The sequence below is a fragment of the Acomys minous genome (genome assembly GCF_964271855.1).
Source record: "Acomys minous genome assembly, chromosome: 15".
Classification (NCBI taxonomy): domain Eukaryota; kingdom Metazoa; phylum Chordata; class Mammalia; order Rodentia; family Muridae; genus Acomys; species Acomys minous.
The window spans coordinates 4,526,373-4,553,685 of record NC_140497.1 but is presented as its reverse complement, the minus strand read 5'-3'; the positions used below and the strand labels follow the sequence as shown (position 1 = coordinate 4,553,685).

Here is a 27,313-nt window from a genome sequence, read left to right as displayed (position 1 = left end):
CTAGTTATTTTTCTTGCTTTCTCCTGACAATGTAGATGACTGTGAAATGACCATTTTGCTTTTAAGAGCCTCCTAGTCTGTTCACATCCTGTCTGGTTTTACAATAATAAATGTGACTCTGTAGTCATCTCTCTGTAAAGCCATTTTCCCTAACATCCTTATGCACACCTGTCGCTGGTGGGTCCCATGGATTAGTTAGACTCAGACCCATTGTAGTACTTCTTGTTTCAGTATTTTTATTTCACCATTTTATCTTTTGAGAAGATGTCTCAGACTCGGCAAATCCCCAGACTCTTTTAAGAATGAATGAACCATTCAACAGTGAGGGTGGTACTGACAAGTTGTCTTCTTCATGGTAGCTCAACAAAAGCTGAGGCCTCCAGACCTCTAGATTGGTGGGAAAGTCCTGTCCATTTTATCCCATTAAATCCTGCACCTAACTCTGCAGTGCCATTTGCCTGCCCTGCTGAGCCGACAAAGCCTGGGAAGGTTACCCCAAGTTTCCATCTGACTCAGAGAAGCGCATCTCAAGCCTTTTCCTACTCAAGGTTGTCTTCTGGTGGCTCATGTCACACACACACACATGTTTCTTCCCTAGTGCTTGTGCACCCACAGCCTCAGCAAACTGCCCTCAGCAGATGTAGCTCACACACCTTAGCTAAGCCCAGACCCTGCTGGCTGCCTCTGCACAGTGGACATGATCACTCGCTCTGCAGCCCTACACTTGTGTTTTCTCAGCACTGGCACGACTCTTTCTTTCTCAGACTGTATTCCTTTTATCTGGCACTGAGTTTTAAACCACTGAAGTGAATTTCCCTTTCCTAAATAAGAAAAGATAAAAGGAATATTAATAGACATTTTAAAGCAGGATTCGAGACAGGAGCTCAGAGAGCTAGCTCTACCCAGGGACTCCCAATCACACAGCACTGGGCTGCTAATAGCGGAGGATCTGACTTAGGAAGGAAATGAGTGGCCAAGCGAGATCTTATCTTTCGCACAGGAGCTATTGAATATTTTAGATGCGGTCGCTAAAGGCACAGAGAGCCACGTGCCAGGCAGGGGCTACAACCTCCAGGTTCATTTTAAAACAGGAAATAATTCTGACAGTAAAAAATGAAATTAAAATGCTTTCAATGTGTTCTTTCTAGGGAAAGAAGGGTGGCTTAGAAGCTGATTTTTATACATAATAATTCAGTTTAGCATATTTGAACTTTAAACTCATCCTGTTATACACCCTCGAGCATACATTTTAAAAAGATTTATTTTATTTATGCGTGTGTATTTATATGCATGTACAGGTGCCTGCAGAGGCCAGAGGACATACACTCTCCTGGAGCTGGAGTGACAGGTGGTTGTGAGCCACCCCATGTGGGTTCTGAACCTGAATTCTGGCCCTCTGGAAGAGCAGCAAGGACTCTGAACTGCTGAGCCACCCATCCAGCCCTTCAGCCTTACATTTTAAGAACAAACACTCACAATGGTATTTATGTGCCGTGAGCTAATTGGCTTCCCTTGTATTCCATATAGTAAACAGGTGTATTATGGTTAACTATTTATGGATAAATGATAAGACTGTTTAGTTTTTTCAAGACAGGGTTTCTCTGTGTAGCCCTGGATATCCAGGAACTTACTGTGTAGACCAGGCTGGCCTCAAACTCACAGAGATGCACCTGCATCTGGGATTAAAAGCACACGCCACCACCACCCAGCAAGACTTAAAATCTTAATAAATGGACATCACATCAAGTATTTGGACATAGTATGCCTCATATCTTTCCCCCTTAATTTAGTCAATCTATGACTTACTTTTTAAAATATATTTATTTTAATTCCATTTATGTGTATCCATTTCAGTATACGGTGGGGTGTGTGTGTGGAAATGTATGTGCATGGGCATGTGTGTGCGTGCCCATGGGGTCCAGAGGAAGATGTTAGTCCCTGGAACGGAGGTGTAGACCATTGTGAGCTGCCTGGAATGGGGGCTGGGAACTAGACCTGGGCCCCCTGGGGAACAGCTAGAGTTCTTAGCCGCTGAGACACCTCCCTTCCATGTGTCCAGCTCGTTCTCCATCAGCATCCAAATAAACCACCTGCCCCTCTTTTTTGTTTTTGTTTTGATTTGCTTCTTTCATGATAGGGTCTCTCTGTGTAGCCTTGGCTGGCCTCAAACTCACTTTGTAGACCAGGCTGGCCTCAAATTCGGAGAGATCTGCCTGCCTCTGCCTCCTGAGTTCTGGGGAAACTGAGGCAGGAAGATACTGCCACAAAATCAAGGCTTGCCTTTGCTAGAGATTGATTTGGAGGGCAGCCTGGGCTATATAAAAACATAATCTAGACAACATACCAAGATGTCAGGCTGCCTTTCAACAGGCCACAGGCCCCACACACATGCCCTGCTGGTATCACATGCCATCCCACCAGCTGGTTTCCTGCAGGACACTTTTAAGGGGGTAATTATCCTCACTCATGAAAGCTGGTAAGAATACAGCACAAGTAAAGAGACGGCCGTACGGTGTGGCTCTGAGGTAAGCCAGCAGTGCAGCCAGCAAGTATTTCAGGCTCCGGTGAAATGAAGCAGACTTGTGAGAAGAAACTGCTAGAGGGCATCAGATGAATGGAGAGGATGGGGTTTGGGGTGAGGCAGAGGGGAGAAGCAGAGTTAGAAGGGGCTCTGCAGGCCAAGGCTGATGGCAGTGAGGCTGGAATATTCTAGGGCAGTTTTCTCTCACTAATCCCCATGCCAGTTGCCTGTACATAAGGAACGTGCCGAACCTAGGAGTGAAAGGAAGTGGTGATCACACGGCAGGAAAGAGAAGCCAGATCTGTCAATTCAACATCTACAGACAAGCATGTGCCTGCACCAGAGACGCCAGGAGAGGAACACACACGGCACCGGGTGTCCCGAGAAGGTGTTCTGCAGAACTCTGCTGTACAAAGTCGGGGAGCCTCCCTTGCCCACCGAGTACAAGAGAACGATGTGGTTCAGCAGAAGTGGAAGAACAGGCAGAAGGTGGGCATGAGGGGTGTGGATGAGTAATGATGTGCACTACATGGCTCAGAGGAGCCCACGGTGATGTGCACTACATGGCTCAGAGGAGCCCACGGTGATGTGCACTACATGGCTCAGAGGAGCCCACAGTGATGTGCACTACATGGCTCAGAGGAGCCACGGTGATGTGCACTACATGGCTCAGAGGAGCCCACGGTGATGTGCACTACATGGCTCAGAGGAGCCACGGTGATGTGCACTACATGGCTCAGAGGAGCCACGGTGATGTGCACTACACGGCTCAGAGGAGCCACGGTGATGTGCACTACACGGCTCAGAGGAGCCACGGTGATGTGCACTACATGGCTCAGAGGAGCCCATGGTGATGTGCACTACATGGCTCAGAGGAGCCACGGTGATGTGCACTACACGGCTCAGAGGAGCCCACGGTGATGTGCACTACACGGCTCAGAGGAGCCCATGGTGATGTGCACTACATGGCTCAGAGGAGCCACAGTGATGTGCACTACACGGCTCAGAGGAGCCACAGTGATGTGCACTACATGGCTCAGAGGAGCCCACGGTGATGTGCACTACACGGCTCAGAGGAGCCACAGTGATGTGCACTACATGGCTCAGAGGAGCCCACGGTGATGTGCACTACATGGCTCAGAGGAGCCCACGGTTTACACTATGGGCAACAGGAAACTGCTGTATCCTTCAGCAAGTGGTCTCATGGTCAGATTTGCATTTAAGACAGATCTCTCTGGCAACTGTAAGCCTGACTCAGAGGGACGAGTAAAGCAGGAAGATGGATGAAGGCCTGGTCCCTGAGCCCTGGCGGCTGAGCACCATGGAACCTGGATGGAGGCAGCCAGAAAAGGTCACAAAAGGAGAACTAATCTGAGCCATATTCATGAGATAAACGTTGGTGACTCGGGTGACTGATGGGAAATAGAGAGTGGGGGAGGGGGAAAGGAAGGACAGAGCCCACGGATGAGAGAACTATGGCCGCACAGGGCAGCAGCACAGACTCAGCTCAGAGAGCCTGTGAGGGAAACCAGGGTCGGCTTGTGGGGACCCAGGTGCTGTACCCAGCATACAGGGAAGGGCTCCTGCAGGTGGACAGTACATGAAGACAAAACAATGAGCCATAGCCTGAGGAGACAGGAGGAGAGCTCAGCCACAGGTACATAACGGTGGGGAGCAGGATGCGAGGGGAAAACGAGGGTAAAAAGAATACGGGGGCAGTGGAGGGACAAAATTATAGCTCATGGGGCCAACCAGAGGCAGCATGGGAAGCAGATGGCAGGGCACTGAGGCCAGAAGTCTGTAGAACTTACGAAACCAGGTCAGTTTGTTTCAAATAGTTAACAAAATTGTATGTATGTGAGATTGTGTGTGTGTGTGTGTGTGTGTGTGTGTGTGTGTGTGTGTAATATTTTAAAATCCTGTGCTCGTGGTGTTATGTCCTAGCTAAATATAGAGACAAGCTCCTAATTCTCAAAAAGAAAGAAGTGAAGAAAGAGAGGGGAGGGAGGAGGGAGAGAGGGAAAGAAGGAAAGAAAACAGAGGAAAGAGAAAGAACCAGGAAATGGAGGGAGGGGGAAAGGCCCAAAGAAATCACAGCATTAGCTTGCCACTGGAAAAATAGCAATGTGTTTGAAAATATTGGTATTGTGTATAAGTACTTTAGGCTGCAACTGGATGATACAAACCTAAGTGTTCTCAGAATTAATGCCCTGATATGTTGTCAGCTTTTCCTGGCTATCATAGTAACAAAAATGATCATCTAAGAAAAATCGTTATAGGCTCTTGCCTAAGTAGAGAGAGCTACCCCAGCTGGAGGGAGCCACCACGCTTGCGCTCCTAGACTCAGCACTTTTCAAAGGACAGGTCAGAAGAAAATGACCTGGGGATAGCTATGTATTAGCCTCAGACCTTGTGTCTGCATGACCAGAGTGAGCTAGGGAGCTCCTGTTCTTCCTCCCTACCTCGAGGAAACACCAAGTTGGCAGCCACAGAACACCTGCGCTTCACCTGAAAAGTGCACACTGATCTCTTCAGAATCAAGTCATTGCATGCTTCAGTCATTTACCACATATTAATGTTTTTTGTTTTGTTTGTTTTTGTTTTTGATTTTCTAGACAGGGCTTCTCTGTGTAGCCCTGGCTGTCCTGGACTTGCTTTGTATACCAGGCTGGCCTCGAACTCACAGCAATCCACCTGCCTCTGCCTCCCAAGGATTACAGGTGTGCGCCACCACGCCCAGCCTCATGGTGACAACAGGTGAGAAGCAACTTAAGAGACAAGAGGTTTGCCTGGGTTGACAGTTTGAGGAAACTGTAATATTGGAGAAGGCACTGCAGCCTGTGCCCACTGCTCACATGTGCCAGGAAGCACTAAGGAGAGAAGGCTAGGGCACCCTGGCTTTCTAATTTCTCTGTCTTTACTCAGTGCAGGTACCTGGCTTGTGTGGTGGCGCTGCCCTCATGCAGGGTGGGTCTTCACCTTCAGTGAGCTCTCTGAAAATGGCCTCTCTCTCTCTCTCTCTCTCTCTCTCTCTCTCTCTCTCTCTCTCTCTCTCTCTCTCTCTCTCTGAGTTTGACAACACAGCCAAGCTAACCACGACCATGACTAGCCATCACAGGCCTATTTTCTATCAACAGGACACCCAAGACCCTCACTTTTAAAGCCATCACAGCCCAACTTCAAAGACGTTGCAGGAAAGCGGGTGGCAGTGTCCCTTGAATGTGCCCACAGCAGGGAGAAGTGGGATGGCTGGCCAATAACTTCCCTCATTCTAAAAAGATTGCGGTTTTTCAGGGCGGGATGGGGAGGAACACGAAGATGAAACATACAAAACAACGATCAACCCAAACCACTCAGAGGCCATGGGAGGGAAACATATTCCAGAACGAAGCATAGAAACTGGTGCTCATCTCTTGTCTCACGGCCCAGCACAGGGTGTCACTGTCCCTGGCAGAAGTCTACAGAGGAAGAGGGTGGAATCAGGGAGCCTGAAATTAACAACCATGCTTGGCGTGCCTTGTGGAAGGTGAAGGAAGATCTTAGAGTCAAAGGCAAATGAGGGGATGAGGTGTCCCTCGGATGAACGCGTCAGCTCCGTTGGGGAAGACAGGAAGTCCCAGTACCTGCCTTGTATTTCCGGTAGGGAACACTCACTTTTACTACCTGGCATTCTTGCTAGCTCACATGACCATACTTGGTGCTACGGTATGTCAATGCCATTGCCTTGCCCGCAGTGGAGCACAGTGGAGGAGACATTAAAGAAGAAGGAATTGTGCTAGACACGGACCAGAATCTATAAAAAGGAAATGGCCTGAGAATGCCTGGGGACAGAGAAGGCAGGACCCCTGCTGCTCTCCCTTCGGGGTCTTGTCACCAAGTCCCTCCTGTTTCTCACAACTCTAACATCCCACGCTGGCGGGGACAGTGGGACTCGGTAAGTCTAGCTGATAATTAAAAACAAGACTAAAACCACACAAGCAAACAAGGCTGCCCCAAGTCCTCTGAGTATCGGTTGCTTCCAGTAGGAACCTAAGACAATCACGTTCTGGGTTCCTCTTTACACACCGTCTGTCTGTGGCTCAGATTCACTCCTGCGATGGTATCTGCAAAGGGCAGACACCTGTTTGAGGTGCTCAGCACAGCACAGACTCTAACAGAAAGAAACACCATTTCCCCCCAAATAGCTGAGACCCGGGACAATTCTATTCATCACATGTATGTCTGGTGGGTTTTTTTTTTTTCATATTCATTATCTGCAAGCTACGTACACACACACATACACAAACGTGCATATTTGACTTCCATGTGAATTCTATGCATGGATGTGGCACAGCCCCACACATTTTCCTTCAGAGATGTTTCCATCTTTATATTTAGTCTCCCTCAAGAACACCCGTGTCCTGCAGAGGGCTCTCCTTCTGTAGGCAATGTCTTTTATCTGCACGACACGGAATTGCTCACAGATAACACTAATGACTTGGTGTAGCAGCCACTAGGATGTCTGTGTTGAAGCATTTCAGGACTGCGGGAGGCAGAGGGCATCTTTACAGAACAAAGTGCAAGCACAAGACACTTCAGCTATTTTAGTGTACACAGAACACAACAGCTCTTTACATTACGGCGGCCCCCAATTTTCACAGAACACAAATGAACTTAACCACCGCATTGGGCTCCCTAGATGTCATTCGGACCAAAGTAACTATTCATTTAGTAAACAAATATTACAACGTAAGTGACATTAATGGGATATGATGCGGCCTGTGTTAATCATGGCTAGATCAAGATGGCACACATCCCAGCTGCCACAAAGTCCACCAAATGTACTTCTTGTGGGCTCACGCTGGTCTCTGCCTTCACTAACTGTACATTAAGGTTAACCATCCATCACTCACACTTCTGTAACTTTAACAACCAAAACACTTGACACATTTCAGGACACACTTTACCTATAAAAGGGACACCCTGCCTTTGACACCTTTAGAGATACCATGAGCAAACTTGAAGCAATCCCAGCAGCACTGGAGAGCCTGCAGAGGTCCCTCCTGAGCCTGGCTTTCACAGGTCTCACGGGTGACTTTGCTGCCTTCTCTTGACTCTAAACTAAATGTTTCAGGACAGGCATGACACTCTGGCAGTAATATGGAACAACTGTCACCCTGGCAGGACACCAGAGACTTCCCATGACTCTCAAAGAAAACCCCGCCTAGGTGGTTAATGCTTCTCAGACACGCAGGCTCATACACACAGGCACAGACCTTACACAAATATGCACACCTTGCGCGCACGCGCACACACACACATACACATGCTCCACATACGCACACACACACACACACACTTGCACATAGACCAGGGTAAAGACTGGTCCCTAATCCTTCCCGCTAAGCTCAGGACAGCCAGGTCTCTCTTGCCCTGGCTCCTTGATGACTTCTACAGTGATCGATAAATAGTCCCTTCAGGTGGCAAGTGCTGAACACAATATTTTAACACACTGGCCCCAAATCCATTCACAAGCTTCCTGGACCACGAGTAAGTAAAAAGCGCGAATCGTTAACGAACTCTCTGAATATCACCTTTATTTCCCTTTTAGAAGGTGTTGGAAGCATCTGAGAGACTAGTTAAAAGGAGAGCTTCCACCTGCCCGATGGCGTTTAACCCACGCAGGGAAGGCAGGCTTTGTGGCCCTGGGAAGCAAAACACTGACCTGCTCCTCACTTCCTCGCAGGCGTCTAAGACAATGGGCTGACAAGGGGTTGAGAGCAGGGGTCAGAGGGATCCCTGCAAAAGGCACCAGCTGGCAAGCTCCTGGTGCATCTTTGTTCTCCCAAGTCTCTTTTCCATTCCCAAAGAGGAGGAAGAAGTGCATCCCATCGTCCCGGGAACGGTTGCATAGGTGACAGCGCAGCATCTCCCATGGCAACTAGAGGCTTCATACAGATTACCAGTTTTGCCTCCTTATGGATAGTTCAGAGAACGATTCTGGTCTTGGCCTTCTTTCCCACACCCCAAAGGTGGCAGGGTCCTCGGGATCCCTTGCCCAGAAGGACCGAGAAACTGCTTCTCCACGCCCTGTGCCCCATGCCCCATGCCCCACGCCTGTCCAGCGCTTACCACCGCAGCTGGGACGGGAGCTGGGGACCCTGCAAGGCTGGTCCACGCATGCTACACGACCCAGGACGGAGGCTCCTCCAAGTTCCCCATGCGAGAGACTCCAGCCGCCGCCCCTACCTGCCTGAGGACGATCCTCGGATCTGGATGCCCTGCGATCCAGCGACGGTCCCGGCTCGTCCAGGTTCCTGGGAGCGCAGAGCAGCGGAGATGCGCTGCGCTGAGACGCACTGGGGACCCGGACTCCACCCGCCCGTGGCTCGCAGCCCCCGCCCCTCCGGCCGCAGCGGGGACCCTGCCTCTCGGTGCTGAGCCCCGCCCCACTCCCTACGTGGCACGCCGCCAGGTTCCCTTCCCTCTCCGTTCTCCCGGTCCCACCCGGTCTCTGAGCAGCCACCGGGCCTCGTCCTGGCGCCCTCCCGCCTCCCCGCCGCGCCCCTCGTCCCTCCCACCCTCTCACGCGCTCTCACGCGTTTGCAGAGACCGCGCCTCCCAGGATGGCTCTGCCACCCTCCCTCGGGTTCCTCCCGTCTCTCCCTCACTGAGGATGCGAGAAAGGCTTTAACGCCTCAAACTTTTCCGCCCCCGACTTCTGTAAGGCCGCGGGGAACCGGATGGCACTGCGCCCTGCACCGGGGCTCCCCTCGGACATCCCACCAGAACAAAGGCCATCCAGTCCTGGCGACGGTGGCAATTGTCCAGAAGGAATGGGTGGCCAATTTTAAAGCTACAGAAGCCAGTACAGTCTTCTCCCTCTCTGCCCTTCAAAGCCTGCTGAAATGGGCTCCAAATTAAGAGTTTAGGCGCGGGACACAAGGAAAGCACCCAAAGACTGTAATGATACGGAGATGTGCCTGCCCCCTTCAAATTTGGTTCTTTGTCAGTCCCTGTAAATTTGCTTGTCCTTATTTTGCCAAAAGTAAACAATGGTCTGTTAATTCCGGGGTGGTGTGTGTCTGTGTGTGTGTGTGTGTCTGTATGTGTGCCTGTGTATGTGTGTGCGTGCGCGTGCGTGCGTGTGTGCGTATGTGTCTATATGTGTGTCTGTGTGTGTGTGCGTGTGTGTCTGTATGTGTGTCTGTGTATGTGTGTGCGCTCGCGTGCGTGCGTGCGTGTGTGTGCGCGCGCGCGCACGCCTCATAGGGACCAGCAGGGTGTCAAGAGACACATGGATAAATGAGTGTATAACCAGGTTAGTTCTTGAGCACGTGGGGATGAACTGTACAAGTCCATATAACAATGGAGAAGCTGTAGATCTCTGAATTGAATACATTTTACATTTTGTATGTAGATGCTATCACACTTAAAAAAGAGTGTGTTAGATCATTTGGAAGATAACCTAAGAATGTCGAGATAGGTTCAATTGAACTGTTGAATTATCGTTAAAACTTTGAAGTGAAGGGCTGGAGACACAGTGTCTGTCTTCAAATGCTCGCCAAGCAGGAAGGCCTGAGTTCCACCTCGTAGAATCCAAGTGAGAAGCCAAGTGTAGTTTAAAAAAAGAAAAAACAAAACAACAACAGCAACAACAAAACCCACCACAACTAAGTGGCTTGCATCCAACGCAGGACAATATGGCAAGCCCAGGACAATGGGAGACCTCATCTCAGAAACCAAAGTGGGGGGGCAGGAGAGACAACCAGGCTTACTCTCTGGCTTCTACACCCCCACATGCGTGTGCCCACACACAACGTGTACATACAACATACTGGCACAAAGCTATGAGATGGTGATATGAAGACTTTTTTTTTCAACATATAAAATAAGACTGGGTTTTTAAGTTATTTAAAGAACTAACTTGTGAAATCATTTATCAAAATAACCCAACAACATCACCAAGCACAGTTTATCATGGCTGCAACGACTTTAAATTACAACTCAAACAGACACTCTCGTATCCGTTTCCTCTCCTGGCCTCTTCTGCACTTAGCAAGATAGAGATATTAAGTGTCCCGTGGGGAAATACCAGGCACTTCTATGAGGTGTTGTGTGGCATGTTAGTGCACTAAAAGTCAGGCCTGGTCACCAGCATTTACAACTGGGTGGGCGCAGAGTAAATGGTAACAAAGCATAATTCTATTCATTGTGAAAGTTTGTGTTTCCAGTCATCAAACAGAACATATTTCTGAATTATGGCTACGTGCTTGACATATGCTTAAATCTTATTACTGGTCTAAGCTTCGGTATTAGCAGAGAAGCCATAGGATAACCTTTAAAAATGTACAGTATGAACCATAAGCACTAAACACACCAACTTCATTTCAGCTGTTCTCACCACACTGCGCACATGAGTAGCCAGAGGCCTGGAGCACGCCGCTGCTCTGATAAGGTTTTAAAAATGATTATTCTGTCTAGGACTACGGGCAATGTATTATTAAGAATGTCAATATTGGCTCAGCTCCCAAAGGTAATTTTCCTCTCTAAACTGAGATATAAATGCTGGCTTGCCACTGATCTCTGTGTTTACATACACACGTTGCACTCTAAAGTGGCAATTATTTTGCTACCATAAAGGCATGTGGCATCTGGCCTTGCCAACCCCTTGAGACCAGCAGAGCTGTACCCAGTAGTAAAAGAAGATGACCTTCAATGGAACCCCAAAGGACATGATTACCAGGAGAGAAACTGTTCATTTCATGGGGGCGGGGGAGGGGAGGAAAACTCTGTGAAGGATCCCCCACCCCCACCCCGACCCATCCCAACTTGTATACTTTTAATCTACTCTGTCACTATAGATTTAAGCAACTAGATATTGGAACACAGAAATTAAGTTATCAGCTAAACAGAAGTATTCTGAAACATCACATGGATTTTAAGGTTCTGCCCACGAGCACCTGCTTAAGAGAAAACTGAAGGAATCCCTCGTGAGATGGAGGGAGATGCAGGAGTGGTGACAACAATGCAGCTGGCTCTCTGCTGCCCACACGCCTGTGGGCTGCAGTGTTGCTCCCACATCTGTCCTAAAACCTCTGACACATACAAGGCAACACCTCCTCACACAGCATCTCAACTCACACCTTGTAAGACATACCAATCACCATCCTTGTATGGATATATTCCAGGGGTTTATTCTATTCCGTGTGTCCACTTAAATAAACCCACATTATTAATACACTAGCCTGGTTTACTGTGACTTAGAGGGCCTGAAGTTAAGAGAGTGTAAATCATCCAGTGTAATTTCCATTTTATCAGATGTTTTTGTCTTGCTTGTCCTCTGCATTTGCTTGTAAGGCATGCCAAAAAACAAAAACAAAAACCCACCAAAAACCTAGTTGGTCAATCAGAAAACTCCAGTATGTGTCCCAGAGTACACCAAGTCTGTAATTGACGTTTTACATCCTAATCTAACCCCTGGGTATTTGCATTTATGTCTCTCTAAGTTTGATTATTTCAAAGATACATTTTAGTTGTCACTGTGTAGAGACATTTTACAGATGTCTGTGATGCTCACTCACATGCTCACTCACACGTTCTCTCCCATGCTCTCTCACATGCTCTCTCACAAACTCACTCACACGTTCTCTCCCATGCTCTCTCCCATGCTCTCTCACATGCTCTCTCACAAACTCACTCACATGTTCTCTCACGTGCTCACTCACATGCTCTCTCACATGCTCTCATAAACTCACTCACATGCTCTCTCACAAACTCACTCACATGTTCTCTCACATGCTCACTCACATGCTCTCTCACAAACTCACTCACATGTTCTCTCACATGCTCACTCACATGCTCTCTCACATGCTCTCATAAACTCACTCACATGCTCTCTCACAAACTCACTCACATGTTCTCTCACATGCTCACTCACATGCTCTCTCACATGCTCTCATAAACTCACTCACATACTCTCTCACAAACTCACTCACATGTTCTCTCACATGCTCACTCACATGCTCACTCACACGTTCTCTCCCATGCTCTCTCACAAACTCACTCACATGTTCTCTCACGTGCTCACTCACATGCTCTCTCACATGCTCTCATAAACTCACTCACATGCTCTCTCACAAACTCACTCACATGTTCTCTCACATGCTCACTCACATGCTCTCTCACAAACTCACTCACATGTTCTCTCACATGCTCACTCACATGCTCTCTCACAAACTCACTCACATGTTCTCTCACATGCTCACTCACATGTTCTCTCACATGCTCACTCACATGCTCTCTCACATGCTCTTACATGTTCTCTCACATGCTCACTCACATGCTCTCTCATATATTCACTCACATGCTCTCTCACATGCTCACTGACATGCTCTCTCACATGTTCATGATCTGTTCATCTCTCTGTGTTCACTATTAACACACAATTTCATGTCCTGTCCCATCGCTTAGCCAAGAGTTCTAGCAGCTGGCTCGGTGGTTCTGTGAGGTCCCCACATTGATGCCCACACTTCTTCCTTTGTGACGTCACAGTGTTGTTGTCTCTGTCTCCCGTGCCTGGCTGCACTCATCGGGCTGCACTCATTGGACCGAGCTAGGAGTGGATTCCCTGCCTGGTTCCTGGTCTTTCCTTACCTGTGTGGTGGTATCTGTCTGCCGTGGATTCCTCCTATGAGGGGGAAGCTTTCTAGGGAAGAAACGGTGAAATTCATCAACTGCCTCTTCCTTGTTGCTGATGTTAACTGGCCAAATGTGCAGATTAAATCTCTAATGCTAAACCAATCTTGGATTCTGGAACAAACAACTCATGAGATAATTACTTGAAATATTGCTGGATTCTATTTGCTTAAGCCCGGCTCATTTCTTTTCTTGAGAATACTCATTTATAGTTTTCTCTTGCTATCATATCCTTGTCTGGCTTTAGTGTTAATCTACCTTTAGTGAATAAATTTTTAAAAACTCTTGTGTTCTCTTTATTTTCCTGAAATAATTTTAGTGTAAAGGGAGTGACTTGCTACATTGCCTGATATGTTTTGAAACAAACCAGCAAAGATATCTGGGTTTAAAATTAACTTGGAGATAAAATTTTCATGTTTAAACGTAAAGATAACAAAACAGAACTATTGGTGTCATCTTCTTCCTTGTGGGAGGAGTCTGGGAGGAGTCTGTGGGAGGAGTCTGTGGGAGGAGTTTGTGCTCTTTGAGGAGTTTATCCTTTGCATATGAACAATCACATTTATCGACATAAAGATTTCATTGCAGCCTCTTATGTTTGCAACATCTTTAGAATGTGCAGCGAGGTCAGCGTTTTTGCTCTCCCAACTGGTAAGCAGCTTCTTTTTAATCCTCCTGGTCTCTGTGAGGGGAGCAGGTCACTTAGCAATCTTTCAGATGCATGACTCTGGTCCCCTCTTGTTTGGTTTCCTGTATCCGGGATGTTATTGCTTTCTCTCTACAGCTTTGTTTGAGCAGCATGATCCTTTGTGGTTTTTTTCCCTACAGTAAAGACACAGGACATTTGATCCGAAGCTTCTCCTGTCTTACTTGTTCTTTGGGAATCACAAACTCTCAACTTAGTTCTTTTGTAGCTATGTCCCCAGCATCTCAACACTTGTCATTTTCAATGAGCTCAACACACTTTGTAAATTCTCCTTTGAGTTATTATCTCAATCTAGTGATCACTGAGGTCAGAATTAATATTTGATTTCCAAGGGTTTGGCCATGTGTGAGACATTCTTATGATTTGGTATCTAAGTCAATAAAAGTGTGCCCACCCTGGCTATCTGCATGGCTTCAATCCTTTCTCTTTGTTTATTTTTTGCATGTGCATGTGTGAGGTGTGCACACCTGAATGTATGAATGTTTGCATGTATACAGGTAAACGTGTGTGTGTGCATGTGGAGTCTCAAAGCTGACACTTAGTCTTCCTTGGTTACTCTACAGGAATCTCACTGAACCCGGATCTCATCAATTTTACTAGTTTAACCAGGCAGCTTATGCCAAGGAGGCCCTGTCTCTATGTCAGGGTGCTGGCACTACCGGCCTGCTCCACAGCCACACAGCTTTCACGCGGCTCCTGGAGAGACATCTGCTGTGTCATCTATCCAGCCCTGCTTTGATTATCTTAAATTCATCAAACTTTATTTGACGACCCAGAACAAGGTCGACCATGATAAACATTTCCAGAGTGCTAGATGAAGTAAGCGTATATCATGCTGTTTTCAGTTTGTAAAATTAATTTGGACCAAGATAAATTATGGGGTGGCTAGAGTCATTTGCTTATCCTTATTGCCTACCTGCTGTAGCAATTATTGAAGAGGTATTAAATCTTGAATTTTAATAGTTTAATGTTTTTATTTAGTGTGTAAACTTTAGAATTGTCATATATTCCTTGTAAAATGATTGCTTTCACATTACACAATCTACATCTTTATACCTGGTAATATTTCCTTATGTAAAATCCAACACACACACACACACACACACACACACACACACACACACACACTCACGCACACATGCACACACTTATATGACCTTTCTGATGCAGATGCAGTTTGGCCACAGAGCGTGTATTTTAGTTCTGATATATGCACATAAATAGCACTAACCAGGCTCAGCAGGTTATATTTATATATTTAAATACATATAAGCAAAAACGTATACATATATGTAACAGTAATAATTAAAGAAAATAAGTCCATAAATTGGGGAGGAAGTTGGAAGAGGACATGGAAGGTATTGGAGGGAAGAAAAAGAAGGATGCAATTATATTTTAATTAAACTAAAAAGCCATCAAGAAAAAAAAACTGTAGCCATGAGACAATGAACCATTCTCCCAGGTAATAAAGCAGGCAGAAGGCAAAGGCCAAGTGTGGGGCCTCCAAGCAAGGGGCACGCCAGGACTGAGCAGCAAGGCTTTTTGTCATCACTATGCAAAATGCATGGGTTTTCCTTGCCACTCAAGGCACTCGGGCCAACTAGAGTGATGCGGTCACTCTCGTGTCTGAAAATAAAGTCTTCTTAGCAAGGTGTAACTGAGCAGCATTAGAAGCCACAGAATAGACTTACATCTAAACCACGTACAGATTCCAAGCTGAAGACTTTCCACTTTGCCAGGTGTCAGATCATCGGCCCAGTGTGTCGGGCTTTCACTGCTGTGATAAACAGCATCTTTGTGCATGAGGTGTGACCGCAGGACATCCTGTAGAGCCATGCAGCTCCTTTTTCTCCCAGGATCCTCATCTTGTGCTACGTAGCAGCCTCTTGGGTCTTATTCCTACGGGCTTAGCTCTGTCTAGGCTCCTCAGCTCTGCAGAGTCTAGTTCCAGCTCATGCCCTCAGTTGCCCCTGCCCCTTCATGCAGGTAGACGATGGTCACCCTGACCTAAGCGAACTGTATTTCCAGGCCCTGCTCTGAGCCCGTCTCCATGTGTTGTATATGTCTTCCCTAGATCAGCTGAGTCTGCTTCTGTCTGCAACTGAAATCTGCCGCTTTAATTCCCCACTTCATGCCTCCTTGTACTCATCCTGGGCTGCTCAGTGTGTCACTAAAGCCTTGTGGCACAGCTGGGCACTTTCTCAATCCTCTTACTGTTTTACTGTTATCTTCACACTTTCATGGGTGAGAGAGATCAGAGTAGAGAGAGATGAGTGTATAACGAGGTTAGGATGAATACCTAACGCTAGGGATTTAATTTAGTACCTAGCATGCTCATGCAAGTGTGGGGCACTGCTGGCGAGGTCAAAGTCCGACGAATCCAGATAGCCAACTGAGCTTGGTCTATTATAATAGACTCCCTATTTCTTTGTGGGGGGTCCCCTTTCTGAACCCTAGAAACTCTAAGGAGCATCACATAGCCCTCAGACAAAATTACAAACCCAACCCTTTCCTGACGGGACCTGTTCATCCATCACCTGGGGACTACCCCACCCTATGCTGAGGAGATCGTAGCCTCCAGCAAACGGCCTTTAATCATACTTAGGAGTCCTTCCCTCACCTACAGGAGGATGAAGGACTGTGTTTTCCTTCTTGGGATAGGCCCCCATGCCACTGCATGCAAATGAGCTACTGCACCACTGTCTGTAGATTAAGTATCTCGGCATCTCTAGCCTAGTGAATCAGACACATTCACCCAGAAACCCGCTCCCACTGCCCAAGGTTTATAAACAAAGGTCGGCTGGATTGCACTCAGGTGCTTGCGTCATCCCTCCACCATGACTGACTGAGGTTCCATTTAGTCTGGGGAAGAATTGCTACTGGATGCCTGGGGCTTGACTGCTGGTCAAGACAGTCAAGGCTGCGATGGTGGATCCGCCATGGTGAAGCCCGTCCCCACAACCCCTGCCTCCACCCACTGACAGAAAGATTTGAGCAACCTCCCCATCGGGCCTGCATCCCCCCAGGCTTGTCTTCTGCCCTGCTTAGCACTGCAGCTTAACAAAGGGCTGTGACACTTTGGGCATCATCATGGCCGTGTGGCGCTCCCCCTCTCCACTGCTGTCTGATACCAGCAGTCTCATCCTAAAAGAGCTAAACTGTAACACCCCGTGGAGACTCACTTCTAGATGTTCCTGAGAGAAGAACCAGACCTTTGACCTCAAGGTCCATCTGTTCTCCTCCAGAAGCAAGCAGCTCCTGGATCTGCCCACCAGACGCGGACTGACAGGCAAGCCCTCTACTCTGAGCTCCATCCCAGTTACCTTGCGAGCAGATAGTCACGGCCCTCATATGATACGCATGGGAAGAAGGACTCTCAGCTGAAGGATTGCCTCCTCAGATTGGCCTGGGGCAGTGTCCGATCACAATTGATGCAGAAGGGCCAGGCCCACTGTGCACAGTGTCACCTCTAGGCACATGGCCCTGGGCTGCGCTAGAAAGGTAGCAGAGAGAGCCAGCAGAAATACACAGGTCCTCCATAGTCCCTGCCTCTGCCCCTGCTTGAATTCATGCCTTGACTTCCCCCAGTGATGGACTATGATGTGGAAGCGTAAGGCAAATAAACACTTCCCTCCCCAAGGTGCTTTTGGTCATGGTGTTTATCACAGCAAGAGGAAACAAACTGGGACACACCTGAATCTCATAGATTTGGTGATTTAGATAGTTATTAAGTCTCACAGTAATTAGACAGGAAAGAAAATCCATTGTTCTAGAATGACCTAACGTCGTTGTCTTCTTACTCTTTCTCTTGCTTTTAAAATCTCATACACAGTTGTGAGGTTCAAAATGCTCAGCTGTGACACTCACTCAGTCTACACTGCATGACCTCTTCTGGGGGTCAAGGGAAATGGGCTTGGTGAGTCGTTCTCCAAGACCTTCCTTGAGTCATGCCATCTACCACAACCTTAGAAGCCCACCCTTACGTTCTAATCTGTCTTCCCCTGGGTTCAATGAAGACATTGTAGATGCTGAGCTTGTGATGTGGTCTCTGTAGGGATGGATGCCTGGTGTCCTGGCCACAGTGGAAGGCAAGCAGGTGTTTAGTGACAACAGTGGGAAAGTTGACAGACACAAACAGCAAAGGGATGCCACAGACTTTTTTGATGAGTCACTCAGGCTTTTATTCTGTCTTTCACTGAACCTTAAAATTGAGCAAACTCAACATTAGTCCTGAGTATAAAATCTTGAGAACACCCTCCTCTTATTTAAAAAAGAATTGCATTTCCAGATTTGCTGAAAATTCCTTACCGGCAAACTTTGTTGTTACAAAACATACAAATGCTTTCGAGAGATAGAACAGCGGGTTAGAGAGCCCCTAAGACACCCTTGAATTGGAGGCGAACAAAAGAAGCCGCACAAAGACTGTGTGTTCCTACCTAGGCCTTCAGGTTCTGTAATGCACGCGTCTCTTCTCAGGCAAGGGAAAAGGGCAGACAGACACAGTTGTGCCTCCTGGAAGCACTTCATACCCTCATGAGTCTTGGAGGCTCCTGGGCCTCCCGGGTGAAAGATGACAGGCTAGAAGCCAACTGGATCCTCACCCGAGGCTGGCTTTATTCACCATACAATTAAAGGAACGCTGGCTTTCCATTGCCCTTTATTTCCACGTTGCAATCTCAACAATCAATCTCCTCGCTTTGTCCAAGCTAACTGTTTAGTGCCCTCACTCCTGGCTACATTTGGGAACTTCTCTTTCCTAGGGCATATTTTCCAGAAAACATGAACCACTGATTCCAATAAATCACTTAGGGAAAAAAGTTGTAGATTTTGGGTGTCACATTTTCATGCAGCTACCTAGTCTCATCCCCTGTCAGGAAAATGTCAGAAAATAAAGGCAAAAATATCCTTGTTGTCTGGAAACAATGTTTACACCTGCGATTTATAAGCACCGTCTGCTTTCTAGTGGCACTAAGTTTAGAAGTGATTGTTAACACTCCTGAGTTCAATCCAACTGTGAAACTCATCTTTAGATCTATGCATATATCTCATGAAAACACTGTGTGTCTCTTATATATCCATAATGTAAACTCATTAAAAAAAAACTAGATTGTGAACAGGCACTCTGTGCCATCTTTTATTTGCATTTATTTCTTTACACTTCCTAAAGTTTTCCAAAGAGAGATATGAAGTAGCAATGAGCTGAAGAGCACAGGGAGGAACTAAATAGAGCGAAACCTTCTGATGAAGGAAGTTGCTATGTAGCAGCCCGTGGTGTATGGTCTCATAATGGGATGTATCAAAACACAAGGGATAGGATGTATCAATAGCACAAGGGATAGGATGTATCAATAGCACAAGGGATAGGATGTATCAATAACACAAGGGATAAGCTGTATCAATAGTACAAGGAACAGGACTGTATCAATTGCACAAGAGACAGGCATGTAGCAATTGCACAAGAGTCAGGGATGTAGCAATTGCACAAGAGTCAGGGATGTAGCAATTGCACAAGAGTCAGGGATGTAGCAATTGCACAAGAGTCAGGGATGTAGCAATACCACAAGAAATGGGCTCATAGTGAGTAAACTCACAGTTGCTTTTAACAGTCTTAGCAACAACAACAAAATAGATGTAAATATTTCATCAGTTATATCTTTCATGAAGTAAGTGAGTGCTTTTTTCCTGTGGAAATAACACAGTTTCATTTCATGTTATTTTAGGCAGGTAACAACATCTTCCAGTGAGCATTTATTTATAGAAACATGTAGCAGAGCTGTCTTAAAACCCAGCCTTTAGGAACAACTGGAACTAATTCTATCAGTGATGTGCACCTGTGTAGAATATGTAAGCAAAGTGATGTATGCTTTCAGTTGGGTGAGATGTGAAGATGATGATCACAACGGAGTGGGGAACAGAACAGCGCTTGCCAGAAGCTGCAGAGGTCAAGGGAGAGGGACCAGAGGGCAGAGGGTGTACAATTTACAGTTGTTCAGGAAGAATAAGTCAAGAAGCCATTGTAGAGAATGGGGGCTATGCATACAATAAGCACCTTCTAGTCACTGTGATTACTTGGGGTGTGTGTGTGTGTGTGTGTGTGTGTGTGTGTGTGTGTGTGTGTGTGTGTCTGTGTGTGTCTGTGTCTGTGTGTGTCTGTGTTTGTAGGCCAGATGTTAACATCTCCCATCTTCCTCAATTGATATCTACCTCAAGTTTTGAAACAAGGTCTCTCACTGGAAGTGGCTCACTAGTTCAGTTCAGCCAGTGAGCCCCAGATGGCCTCCTGCATTCCCAGCCACTTGGCATGGCTTTTTCCATGGGTGTCAAGGAGAAGAGCTCAGGTCCTCACGCTTGCTCAGCAGTCACTTCCCTGACTGTGCCAGCTCCTCAGTTCCTGTGTTCTGGAAAAATATGAACAAAGTGGATGCTAGGTATTCTTGCCACAAAAAAAAAAAAAATGACCTCAGAAGCAACACAACTAGTAGTTGTCTGTGACTCACACATCTGTCATCCCAGAAGTCACGAGGCTGAAGCAAAGCAGGGGCCCGAGAACAGCTGAGGCTGCACAGCTGGATACTGCTTCAGAAAGACAAACATGAAAAGTGGCATCCTACCATGATTAGCGTGCCGCACTTTACACATGAGTATAAGCATCCCACCACAGCCTGACTGAAGGCGCTGCCATCATTACATCTAGCCAGTGTCTAGACTATTGCACTCGGCAGCCTGTCAGTTCACCTGACTGAGGGAAGGGGAGTGTGATGACTCGAACTCTGATCTCCAAGCCTCTTCACTAAGGCCTCTCCTGTATTTGAGGCAAGCTCTGTTTTTAGGATGGGTGTGATATTTATATTTTTAGTTTGTACTGAATGCTTTTTCTTACAATTTTGGTCAAGGTAACAAGAAGAATTCCATTGACCCGTAAAGTGACCCAAGAGAGTCCTTGTGAGTCTGAAGGTTCTGTTGAGTTTCTGGCTCTGGGGAGACGGTTTAGCAGACAAATTCTCACCCCTCACTGAGCACATCACTCACAGGGAAGTTTTATTAAAAGACACTGAGATTCTGTGGACGAGGGGCAGGACCTGATGCTGCAGTCTTTGCATCTTTTATGATGCCATTTTTATACCTGGAGCTACTACTGCATTGTACGGTGACGCTTTTCCACTTACAGATTTTTATGATAGTGTATCTGTCTTGAGAAAGTCATGGGAACCATGTTTAATATGCAGGTGTGACTATTGATCTTATTTTGCCAATAAAACTGAGTATTTCAAAGAGGTCAGTAGGTGCCCAGATATGCACAGTGTGCAGAAAGGCAATTATAAAGCCACACTGTGGGCTAGCGTTCTGATTCAAATGCTCATTCCACCGTGTGTCCACTGTTTCAAAGAGAACGATGCACCCCAGCCCTTTATTTTGCACTTCTCTGCCTGTCCATCAGTACGCTAAGCATCCGCAGATGCAGGCATTGGCCCCTGGTGAGGGCACAGCACTCCAGAATGCTCACGAATGTCTCAGAGGCCCATACACCCAGGTTGTGTCCATGCCTTGACAAGTAGACCTGGGTGTTGCTTACCTGTGTCCCCCTTCATGGACCCCAAGAATGGGCCAAGTGGTCAGAGTCAGTCTGCTCCACTGATCTGAGGCCACTCATAACTCACGGCCTGAGGAGTGCCCTCCCCCGTCCCATGATCTTCCTCCCCCTGCTGCCCCTTCCCTTGTCCCATGCTCATGTGTGCCCTTCCCCTCCACACCACCTAAGGATGGCATGTCTGCATGTCTGCATGTCTGCATGGCAGACTCGTCTGTCAGCTCTGCACCTCTGGGCACACCCCTCCACTACAGATCTGCAAATGCTGAAAGAAGGTCATGGTGCCCAAAGCCTCATCTCACAGGTATTTAAAAGCTGTAACTGGCGACTGTGACAGAAGTGCCTACAGCCTCACAAAGAAAACCTGTGGCGATATTTAACAGCAGCAAGGAGTTATTCCGATGTGGAAAGGCTCTCAGGCCCTTCCTGGTTCCTATCCTTCAGGGCATCTTGAACTGCCTGTGAGGTACATAATTAAAGAGACAGCCCATAGGCAAAGTGCCATCACCTAAATTTACAGTGGATACAGCAACAACACTCTGATCTTTGTCCCATGTGTTTGTCCAGGTACTCAGTAAAACAGGCATTGAAAACATTAAAAAATAAAATAAATAAATAAACAGACCCCTGACCAAGATTGGATGTCCATATATGACTATCCGAATGTATATAGAACAACTGGGCACGGGGTTACCATGCTGCATATGGACAGAAACATGTTTTAAAGTATAGGCTTTTCGTCACTGATCTAGGAAGACAGCAACACCTCAGCAGCTATGGAAATCATAGGCTGCCACACTTACAAATCTCAGGAAGAGGGCTGCAGGACAGCACAGGGAAGCACAGCCCCACCAGGAGATAACCTAATTGTGTCTTCTGCATGAAGGGCCCAGAGAAGGAAGGCCCAGGATTGGCTAGTGTGGGCAATGTCAACAGGACCTGAGGTGCAGGGACAGATCCTTGCCGTCTGGTCACTGGCCCTGGGTTGGTAAGGAAGGGTGGTCACGGCCTAGAATCTGCAATTAGTAAAAGAGATGTCTGGGAATGTGGACTCTGGGTGATTAATGAATGAAAGGTATTCCCTGGCCAGCCCTTTACAATGAATTAGACTTTGGGGAAGGCCCTGTCTCTGATTTCAGAAAGGCCTTCAAGATGCCATTGCATCAAAAGTACAGAAAATATTTGTAAAAAGGTTAATACCACAGACACTAGGTTAAAGCATTTATGAAAATGTTTTATTGTTCATTTTTTATATTCACAATAACAGCTTCTTTAAGGGGTTGGGACTGCCGCTCAGTTAGTGGAATGCTTGCCTAGCATTCATGAAGCCCTGGGGTTGGACATATCCTTCCTCTAGCACTCTATAAACTGAGTGTGATGGTTTGTGCCTATAGTCCCAGCATTTAGGAGGTGGAGGCAGGGGGATGTAGAGTTTAAGGTCATCCTTGGCTACATAGTGATCTCAAAGCCTGGGATACATGAGAGTCTGCCTCAAAAGAAAAGTTACTTTAAAAAGTATGTCTATAAAATACTTCCCAAAAGAGACCATGAATTTGAAAGAAAGAGGTGAGGGGTGTGTGAGAGCGTTTTGAGGGAGGGGAAAGAAGGATAAAAATCACATAATCATACTATACTCTAAAAAATAAAAGGAAAAACAAAAAAGATCACAAGTAATTTTCTACTGTACTCAGTTGATGCACATTAGTGTGATGGTGATAAAGCCATGTCTATGTTTTACACAAGAAATTAAAGTGTCTCCTTAAAATGCAATTCCTACACCACAAACAGACCAAACGTGTTAAACATATAAGTGTTAAAATGAAGCCATGAGGCAGGCATGGCAGTGCACACCCTTAATCCCAGCACTCAGGAGGCAGAGACATCTCTGTGAGTTTGAAGCTGGCCTGGTCTACAAAGGGAGTTTCAGGTCAGCCAGGACTGCACAGAGAAATAATAATGTCTTGAAAAAACAAACAAACAACAACAACAACAGAAAAAAAAAAACAGAATGAAGCCATAAAACCATAGCACAACCTGGATACAACACAGAGTGGATTTTGCATTGATTGAGAAGCAAATCTTCACAAGAAAGAGCTCTAGGGATCTACTAGTTCCTCCAAAATGTCACAGGATAAAAGGGCAAGCACCCGTGGATGAGGAGCTGGCGTGGCAGAGCTCCCTGACTTGGAACTGCACACCTCAGGGCCGCCTTGGAGAGCGCTTGACCCACTTCAAACCTGGAAGGCTTGAAAGAAGGGAGGAGTCATTAGGGCACTGCTGCCCACATGCAGATTCAAGTCCTTCCGGGGACAAGACATAAATCCCTCATGGCTGGGAGAGACTGACTGCTGATATTTTAGTTCACTGTTGTAGCACATGTGTTGTGCATCCAAGGGAGCTGGGGGCCTACATATGCAACATGCTTCTAAGACATAAATAAAAGATCCAAACAGAAGGGATTTTACAGAGGCTCCCAGAGAATTCCGATGGGCACAGGCCTCAGCCTGAAGCAGAGAGGCCTCTTCTTACAGACAGTGATGGTTAACGCAAAGTCAGATCTGATTAAAACACACACACACACACACACACACACACACACACACACACACACACACACAGAATAATTGGCTGGTGAGAACTCATGAGTGCTCAGTTTTTAAAAGGACACCTATCTCATCTCCCACCACAGAGAGACAGAGACAGAGACACAGACAGAGACATAGAGAAAGAGAGAGAGACAGAGACAGAGAGGGAGAGAGACACAGACAGACACAGAGGCAGACACAAACAGAGACAGAGAGAGACAGAGGGAAAAATGGAGAGCCTCCAGGGCACTAAGGCTAATTTAAAAGAACACTCATCCCATGGAACATGAGAGTAAGTATTCAGTCACAGTAACAGTGAAAGAAAGCACAGAAGGAAAGTTGTATCAGATGTTTAATTATCACGTAGACATCTTTGAAAATATCAGAAGAGACGAGAGTCCTGTGTTCACCACAAGAATGAACTGCTGTGGACACCACTGCAGGCACACGTTGTCACTACAAAAGAAGGACAGCCTGAGGGGGCCATGCTTCCTGTGGATACGGGCACTCCAGTGCAGATGATGGAGAGACACGGAATGCCGATGCTCAGTCAACCACAAGCACCTTCATCAGATTAACACGTGTGGTGCTCCTATTAACAAACTCTAGAAGGATTGGCATATCCTCCTGTGAGCAGAGCACTGTGGCCACTTCGTGTCCCTTCCCACAAATGGCCTGGTAGTCGCTGAGAAAGTGACAATGCACAGATTCCTTCTCGGTGCAGGAATGTCAGCCAAAGGGCTGGAGCTCAGTCACAGGCAAACAGACTTGGCTAAAAGCACAGCTGCCTTTCAAAAGCAAAGTGTGCTGAGGGCTGTGGACTGATGCTCTCCAGGCCGCTGTGTGACAGCAGCGTGAACCCTCAAGCTCCCCAGACCTCCAACGAGTCACACGTTCTGATGGCTTCCATGATATTTTTTTAATAAGATAAAGAAAATAACTGAAATTCACATGTGGCTGGTGTGATAGAGACAAGGAAATCTTAGAGAAGACAGTCACGAGATTCTACGAGAGAACTCATTTAATGGAAGCCCGCGTGCTGCGCCAGGATTGATGGTGAGAAAATAACACCCGCAGTAACTTTCAGAAACCCTGGTGAGGGCACTGAGCTTTCTACAATCTATTATATGGGGATTTTTGAGTCAATCTTATCTACAGCTTAGGAAATAGGCTGACCCCAATTTGCCATTTTGATTGTCAAAATCCTAGATTTCTATGGAGTCCTTATGAAAAGAATCTTCTAAGGGCTGTGTAATGGCAGATAAGATTGCCCAGGCTTATATTATTTAGTGAACAAGCCAGTACAGAATTACATAGCCAGTGTTACAATTTAACATTTTAATGTATAGATAAGAGGTGACTGTTAGAACTGTTAATAGTGGCTCTCTGTGGGAGGTGATTGCACGGTGGTTTTTGTATTCTTTGTTCATCTCTATTTTATACACTAAAAATGGTGGTCTTTCCCTGAGTCTGTTTGATGCACAAATCCTCGGCGAGGTTATCCGTTCACCCATGCATCTCAGGAAAGTTTCTGAAGCCCCAAATCAGGTGCCTATTTGAGGGACTTCAAGTTTCCTGCAGAGAATTATTAATATAAGGGCAGAAAAAAATCCACTATGATGCCGCTGGCATGTAGCAACACTCGTGCTCCCTTTAATGTCACTCCCAACATCTAAAGGGGGACAATGGCCTGAGAGATTGAGCATGCACCCACGAGCCCTTCAGGGTTTTGAAGCCCAGAGGCTGAAGCATGGCTGGGAGTGTTTGCCTGCACACCAGATGCCCTGGGTCTCACTTCCAGCACATACCCTGAGCAAGAGGGATGCACAAGTGCAGGTCCAGCACTCGAGAGGCAGAGACAGGAGAATCAGAAGAACTGATGTCATCCTCTGCTCCAGAACAGGTTTGACACCAGCCTGGACCAGTCTGTCTTAAAAACACCAACACAGTGGGTATTTCAAAAACTTCTCCTGGTCCAGGTCACTACTTAAAGCCTGGATCCTGAAAGTCCGGCTAGGGAAGCAGAGCTCACAACAACTCAGTCATACATGCTGCTCGGTGATGCCTCTATCCACCTGTGCACCCGCCAGTCTCCCCACTAAAGACTACAGCTTCCTTGGTTCTCACCTGTTTGTATCCAAACCATCAACAGTAATGCGGATCCTCTCCTACACTAGCAACCCTGAGAAAGCACAGTTGGTTGGAGCTGCCTTCCAATCACAGGTCATACCCATCCATCACTTGTGCCCCCTGCGCATCCTGACTCAGCCCTCACCATGAGCATCTTGGGCCTGAGCCCCCAAGTGTGTGTTTACACATGACTGGTGGAATGACGCTTTGAAGTTCAGGCTAGACCTTATATCTCCTTAGCTCAAACCCCTCCAGACCTCTCATTTCAGCGTCCAGTTGGCCCCTCTTCCCCAGCAGTCCTCCCTCCTTCGCTGGCTGGTTTGCATCATTCCCCCCTCTTCCCCAGCAGTCCTCCCTCCTTCGCTGGCTGGTTTGCATCATTCCCCTGCCTGTCGCAGAAGGCTCACTCCCTCCTGTCATTGGGACCACTTTGCAAAGCCTGCCCCACTGAGGAGCACACATGGCTAGCAACTGGACTAACTGTCCACCCTCAGTCCTCCCCTTACTCCTGATTCAGCACTCTGAGAGGAAAGGCCTTACTTGAGCATTTCACAAGCATGGTTGGCTGTTTCTCCAAGTAAAAAGGTTCATAAGAGTGTGAATTCACAACCAATTGTGGCTCCTGCTCCAGAAAAATCTGACATGTTCTGGAATTTTGGGGGGTTTGTACTCAGGTGGCACATACACAGAGAGAGAGAGAGAGAGAGAGAGAGAGAGAGAGAGAGAGAGAGAGGAGAGAGAGAGAGAGCAGGGGGAAAGGGGGGGAGAGAGGGAGGGAGGGAGGGAGGGAGGGAGGGAGGAAGAAACACACACATTTGTAGGAAAAATGTAGGAACTCCATTCATTTCTGTGTCACCCACAAGTGGCTGTCATACTTTTTACTTTGTTATTTTTAGGTCTAAAGCAGCCCCCTCCCGCAAGCCAGTGCTGCTCACAATGTCCTAAATGACAGTCCAGACTCAGCTATGGGAGGAGGCCTGGCCTTTACATATGGCATAGGTTACAGAGTGAAGAGTGAGGACAGAGGGCAAAGAAAGCCAGAACATCGTGGGTCTTGGATCACTTGCCTGTGCGCTGGCAGAATTCACAAAAATTGGTGAGAAGTTGAT

At 47.0% G+C, this 27,313-nt stretch overlaps 1 protein-coding gene across 1 annotated transcript in view; it reads right to left on the bottom strand.

Annotated features, from left to right (window-relative positions):
• Positions 1-8,997, bottom strand: part of MYO16 (myosin XVI) — a 464,729-nt gene extending 455,732 nt beyond the window's left edge. The window contains exon 1 of the mRNA XM_084759479.1: positions 8,750-8,997. The gene's annotated coding sequence lies outside the window, so the exon portion shown is untranslated. The remainder of the gene's footprint in view (positions 1-8,749) is intronic.
• Between the last annotated feature and the right edge of the window lie 18,316 nt (positions 8,998-27,313).